Source organism: Ovis aries, chromosome 9 (genome assembly GCF_016772045.2).
Source record: "Ovis aries strain OAR_USU_Benz2616 breed Rambouillet chromosome 9, ARS-UI_Ramb_v3.0, whole genome shotgun sequence".
Classification (NCBI taxonomy): Eukaryota; Metazoa; Chordata; class Mammalia; order Artiodactyla; family Bovidae; genus Ovis; species Ovis aries.
In genome coordinates, this window is record NC_056062.1 from 38,631,826 (window position 1) to 38,638,924 (window position 7,099).

The 7,099-nt window shown below is 38.7% G+C and overlaps 1 non-coding gene across 1 annotated transcript; it reads right to left on the reverse strand.

The window, feature by feature from the left end:
• Window positions 1-564: 564 nt before the first annotated feature.
• On the reverse strand, window positions 565-636 carry TRNAY-AUA (transfer RNA tyrosine (anticodon AUA)). The gene has a single exon. It is a non-coding gene; the product is annotated as a tRNA-Tyr (tRNA).
• Window positions 637-7,099: the final 6,463 nt, after the last annotated feature.

The window sequence follows — 7,099 nt, forward strand, 5'->3', positions numbered from 1 at the left end:
ATATCAAATGTGAACACAGGGCCACAAAATTCCAGACAGAATACAGGATGCTGATGATGTGAAAAGAAAGAGTTGTGGGTCTTGTTTGAGGCAGAAACTCTAACTGGAACTGCTGACCTTGGGATATTTTAACAATCAGTAAGTATCCTTAATGGCATAGACCATCGAGTCGCAAAGAGTCAGACATGACTGAGCGACTTTCACTTTCAGTTTTCAGTATTAGTTGAGTATTCAGTGCAACTAAATTCTTGCCAATATGGCAAGATGTTTCAGGATTTAGCACTGAAATCCAGAGTGGGAAGGTGTTTTGCAGACAAATGTGAAGGCCCACGTTAAAGAGAAAGCATATTATGGTCAAAGGGGCAAACTGAAAGCAATTCAGTGTGGTTGGAACCTCAAATGTGTTTTAAGAAATGAGGTTGAGATATAAAGTGAAAGTGAAGTCGCTCAGTAGTGTCTGACTCTTTGCAGCCCCATGGACTGTAGCCTACCAGGCTCCTCCGTCCATGGGATTTTCCAGGCAAGAGTACTGGAGTGGGTTGCCATTTCCTTCTCCAGGAGACCTTCCCTAGCCAGGGATTGAACCCGGGTCTCCCGCACTATAGGCAGATGCTTTACCGTCTGAGCCACCAGGGAAGTCCTAGGTATAAACTAAACCATGGAAGGCCTTATAATCGACTTAATGACATTTGGCTTTTATCCTAAGGGCAAAAAAGTTATTGACAGCATTAAGAAAGTAAGTTGATCAGATTTACAATTTTAAAATTCATTCTGGATGAACAGAGCTAGGTGTCTAGCAGAGGAGTTGGAGAGTAAGTTCTAGAACAGGAGATGAAATCAGTAAGATCTTGTAGTTGACTAGATTTCCATGGTGAGAAAGAGGAAGGAATACACAATGATGCCAGGCTTCTGTCACTGCAACAAGGAGGAGTAACAAGAAACCTGTGAGGAGTGTAGATGTTGATGACAGAGATTTCTTTCAAAAAGTGCTATCTTGACTATTAATGATTATCTAAATTTAAATTCTCTTGTAACAGGGTTACAAATCAAATAGATGCATAAAATTCCTTACATGATTACGATTGACCAGAAACCTTTGATCAATTTGAAGAAAACAAATTCCTAAATGCATTTCTTTTCCAACGGCCACCTTCTAGCATAAGTTCAACCTTCATTATCAAAGTCTAGTATACACTGGGAGGTTAAAACAGAGATCAAAGTGTGCATCAAGGATGTATTTATCAATCATGGTGTTTACAGTTCTAATATAAGATTAATAATCTGGTATCAGTGTTACCAGTGGGTGAGATGATTGGATGGCATCACCAATGCAATGGGCATGAATTTGAGCAAACTCCAGGAAATAGTGGAGGACAGAGGAGCCTGGCTTCAGTCCATGGGGTTGCAGAGTCAGACATGATTTAGTGACTGAACAACAATCAGGGTTAAGACTCTACATCTTAGCTTAGTGTATTCATCAGGATCCCAATAAGAAAAAAATTTTACCTTCAACTTAGGATAATAATTCAAGAAGAGTTCATTTACAAAAGGACTATTTACTAAATGTTGCTGGAGTACAGAAGAGCTACAAAGGATAGTACAGTCACTGAGGGCAAGAAACAGAGTCAGTTATCACCCACAAGCTCAAAGGAACAAGGAAGAGGCAGTTACTAGAACCCACAAGAAGAGAGAAATGCATGCATGTAATACCGTCTTGAGAGAAGCATCCGTTCAGCTTGAGGACATACCCCACAGAAACAACCACACCCACAATCAACCAGAGGAATAAAGTATTCTGACCTCACTCTCTTCCTTCCCTCCAATTTCCTGCAGCGTCTCCTAATTAGCTGACCTCCACTGGGGGGCCTTAGGTAAGCCATAATATAGAGCCATATACTCTTTGATATAATCATGTAGTCAGCCTGCACCCAAACAGTGGTGAAAAGAAGAAAGAGTTACTCTGAAGCAGTAAATAGTACTAATATGTATCCAGCATGAATGGAAGTGGAAATATTCATCCAAAATGAAGTTCACATGTGATTTTAACAGCTAGGTTTTCAAACACTATGAGATGAAGGGCTAAATAGAGACAGAAAACTTTCAGCTCAAAAGATCTGCCTTGATAAAATAAATGCTCACCAAAGCCTAATTAAGTATTTTTAATTAGTCTTTCCTGCTAAAGATATTAGCCCGTGTTTGTTTTTAGCTGTTAACAGCTTGGTGGGTGGGAGAAGAAAGCTATAAAAGATTAATTATGAATAAAAGTGAGCAAAATTGCAACATTAAACTACATTACCACTTAGCCATTGCTTAAAATTATAACTGTGTTTTCAGTGAATTATACTTTTAACGTTCACGTGGCATGATCATTTCTAATAATGAAAGGGAATAATGGCAATGAAAGATTTCTTAATTTTATTTGGGTTTTGGAAAACATTTTAGATACTTGGATTGAGCGCCACATCTGTTCCCTCAAAAGACTGAAGACCCACTGTGTTGTCTCAAGAATCTATCTTGTGGGTCAGCTAGCACTCTATCTATACAGGGGTATGAAGTGTTGCCTGAATAGGAACACATTCTAGAAAAATATAGAGCCAGAGTGATCAACCTTGGTCCAAGAAGAAGAAGTCAGCAATTCTGAAATATGGCATAGTGTTTGTTCCATACCACTCTCTGATCAAATTTGTAGGGTTTATGTCTGAGTGTAAGGGAATTTAATGAACAGAAAAGGAAAACCTGAAAATCAATTGCTTTCACTAAAATGCACAAGAAAAAATGAGAGAAGGCATCATATTGTAGTGATCAGAAGTGTTAGTTTTACTGAAAATGACAGGGACATTATAAATCTGTAACAGCAGGAATATCTACGTCAATTCAGTGTATTAACATCCTTGTTAGGCACAGACAGAAGAATTCTTATCAGCCAGCTCCTAGTCTTGAGAAAAATGGTGATGGGCCCCAGTAGGTATCATGTGCTCAGCTGTTCCAACTCTTTGCGATTCTTTGGACTGTATGTAGCCCACCAGGCTCCTCTGTCCATGGGATTCTGCAGGCAAGAATACTGGAGTGGGGTGCCATTTCCTACTCTAAGAGATCTTCCCAGTCCAGGGATCAAACTCGTGTCTCTTGCGTCTCCTGCTTTGGCAGGCAGATTCTTTACCACCAGTGCCACCTGGGAAGCCCAGAGTAGGTGCCATACTGGTGTCCTTGGTAGGTCTTAGCAATATAGAAGTGTCTTTGTCCCTAAGCAGTGGCAGAAGACCTTTTCAGACTAAGGTTGGAAGAGGAGACAATTTGAATACAGGAGCTCATGTTAGAATTCAAATAGAATAGGTAAAAGCAAGGCCAGAGAAGTATGTAACTTGTTCTACTAAAAAATTTATACAGGTGAAAAATTTATGCAGGTGAAAGGAAACAAAGATTAAAGGCACACACAGTGGAATAAGGAATTTAGGAACTGAGAATTTACAGCACAGCATAGATTAACCAATTAGCCTCCTTGTAACACTGCAGAAATCTTGTACATTGGTCACTTTATCCTTTAATAAACTCTTGGCTGATTTTGCAATATGCCATTTAATATTACAGTTAACTCATCCCCTTAAATTTCAATATTTGTGTTCTATATGCTTCAGGTTAGGGAGAGTAACCTGAGGGTTACATGTTATACTGTAACTTTACTATGAGTCTATAATCTCTTGATTATTTGTACACAAAAATCAGCAGCAGCACTCGTAACTTAACAAACCACATATGAGATATATCATTAATGTTAATTATTCAGTCAACCAAGCTTCCCATTTGGAGCTAATGGTAAAGAACCCATCTATCAATGCAGGAGACATAAGAGATGCAGATTTGATCCCTGGGTCAGGAAGATCCCAGGGAGAGGAAATGGCACCCTACTCCAGTATTCTTGCCTGGAGAATTCCATGAACAGAAAAGCCTAGCATTCTATAGTCCATAAGGTTGCACATAGTCAGACACAACTGAAGCACCTTAGTACAGTCATTCAGTAACTTAAAACATTTCTTAAGAGTCTGCTGTGTAAAAGAAATATTAGTGATTTTTTTGGGTTATTAATATGAAATTTGTTTATGTGTTCAGTAACTGATAAGTGAAAGAGGAGTAAGAGAAAAGAGAAGAAGGGAGCCCAGTATTTTCTATATAGAGATGTAAACGTCTGCTATGGATAAAGAACAATGGATAGTATAATTTAATACATTAGTTATAATTTGGCTTTTTAAAGTATCTCAAATAGTGCTTAAACTTCATTGATTTTTATTTTGAATTTTTTTCTTAAGTTGATGTCTAAAGTAGATGTTGACTGAGAGAATACATTTGAAATGCTTTTTTTTTTTAAAAAAAAAAAAATGGCTTCCCTGGTGGCTCAGATAGTAAAAGCGTATGCCTGCAATGCTGGAGATCTGGGTTCAATTCCTGGGTAGGGAAGATCCCCTGGAGAAGGAAATGGCAATCCACTCCAGCACTCTTGCCTGGAAAATCCCATGGACGGAGGAGCTCGATAGGTTACAGTTCATGGGGTCGCAAAGAGTCGGACATGACTGAGCAACTCACTTCACTTATGTTAAAAATAAATTAGCTCTCTCCAGCAACGTAAAGATATTGGTTTACCTGTCTCTTAACATGTTACAGATATTTTAATACTTTTTCAGTATGCAATAAGTGTCACCTCTAGGGAAAACTGCATAAACTGAAGCTACTAACATTTTACCTGTGGTCATATTTCTACCAAGTCATTTTTCTTATGTAAGTCCTATAGTTTCCATTTTAGAAATTTGTAACATAGAGTGATGAGAAAAATAATCACAGCTATAAGAATACACAGGAGAATTGTACAAAAAAAGATCTTCATGACCCAGATAATCATGATGGTGTGATCACTCACTTAGAGCCAGATATCCTGGAATGTGAAGTCAAGTGGGCCTTAGAAAGCATCACTACAAACAAAGCTAGTGGAGGTGATGGAATTCCAGTTGAGCTATTTCAAATCCTGAAAGAAGATGCTGTGAAAGTGCTGCACTTCCAGCAAATTTGGAAAACTCAGCAGTGGCTGCAGGACTGGAAAAGGTCAGTTTTCATTCCAATCCCAAAGAAAGGCAATGCCAAAGAATGCTCAAACTACCGCACAATTGCACTCATCTCACACACTAGTAAAGTAATGCTCAAAATTCTCCAAGCCAGGCTTCAGCAATACATGAACAGTGAACTCCCTGATGTTCAAGCTGGTTTTAGAAAAGGCAGAGGAACCAGAGATCAAATTGCCAACATCCACTGGATCATCGAAAAAGCAAGAAAGTTCCAGAAAAACATCTATTTCTGCTTTATTGACTATGCCAAAGCCTCTGACTGTGTGGATCACAATAAACAGTGGAAAATTCTGAAAGAGATGGGAATACCAGACCTCCTGACCTGCCTCTTGAGAAACCTATATGCAGGTCAGGAAGCAACAGTTAGAACTGAACATGGAACAACAGACTGGTTCCAAATAAGAAAAGGAGTACGTCAAGGCTGTATATTGTCACCCTGCTGATTTAACTTCTATGCAGAGTACATCATGAGAAATGCTGGGCTGAAAGAAACACAAGCTGGAATCAAGATTGCCCGGAGAAATATCAATAACCTCAGACATGCAGATGACACCACCCTTATGGCAGAAAGTGAAGAGGAACTAAGAAGTCTCCTGATGAAAGTGGAAGAGAAGAGTGAAAAGTTGGTTTAAAGCTCAACATTCAGAAAACGAAGATCATGGCATCTGGTCCCATCTCTTCATGGGAAATAGATGGGGAAACAGTGGAAACAGTGTCAGACTTTATTTTTTTGGGCTCCAAAATCACCTCAGATGGTGATTGCAGCCATGAAATTAAAAGACGCTTACTCCTTGGAAGGAAAGTTATGACCAACCTAGATAGCATATTGAAAAGCAGACATTACTTTGCCAACAAAGGTCCATCTAGTCAAGGCTATGGTATTTCCAGTGGTCATGTATGGATGTGAGAGTTGGACTGTGAAGAAGGCTGAGCACCGAAGAATTGATGCTTTTGAACTGTGGTGTTGGAGAAGACTTTTGAGAGTCCCCTGGACTGCAAGGAGATCCAACCAGTCCATCCTAAAAGAGACCAGTCCTGGGTGTTCACTGGAAGGACTGACATTGAAGCTGAAACTCTAATACTTTGGCCACCTCATGCGAAGAGTTGACTCATTGGAAAAGACCCTGAGGCTGGGAAGGATTAGGGGCAGGAGGAGAAAGGGACGACAGAGGATGAGATGGCTGGATGGCATCACGGACTCGATGCACATGAGTTTGGGTGAACTCCGGGAGTTGGTGATGGACAGGGAGGCCTGGCGTGCTGCGATTCATGGGGTCGCAAAGAGTCGGACATGACTGAGCGACTGAACTGAACTGATAAGACTTTATTTCTATATACCATGTTTACACTCAGATTCTAACATGAAAAACAATTTGTTAGAACAATTCCAGATAACAGCATTTAGCTTAAGCCATATATGCAAAAATTGAGTATTTATAGTCATATTTTATTCACCCTTACATGTGTTTTTCTCTCCAAATATTTTAAGTGTTAGAGAGGGAAAGAATTTATGTAATGAGGATGGTATATATTATGATGATATTATAGACAAGTGCATATTCATGTTCCTGGATACGGTATAAAATCTAATTTTTAATGAGATGATTTAAAATAAGTCTTATTATGAAATTGTGCAATATTTATCATTCCTAAGAAATGGGCAATAAGCTTACTGATTAAGAGTTTAAACTTTCAATTTTTCTCAACTTTACCAAGGACATTTTTAAACCCCAAGTGTTTCAGTATGTTATTGATTAACTAGCTCTAAACAGTCAACTTTTTATTCATTAAATGACCTAGCGTAAAAAAGTTGTTTCTATTCCCTACAATGTTAATTTAACATGTAAACATTATGACTTGCTGGCAATATTATAGCAAAGCAAACTCTCATCTGATTCGTTAATTAGCAAATCATTAGTTAATCATTATATTTATTATATATGTACTATGTCTTGCCACTGAGACTATCTTCTGCAATGTGCTGTGCT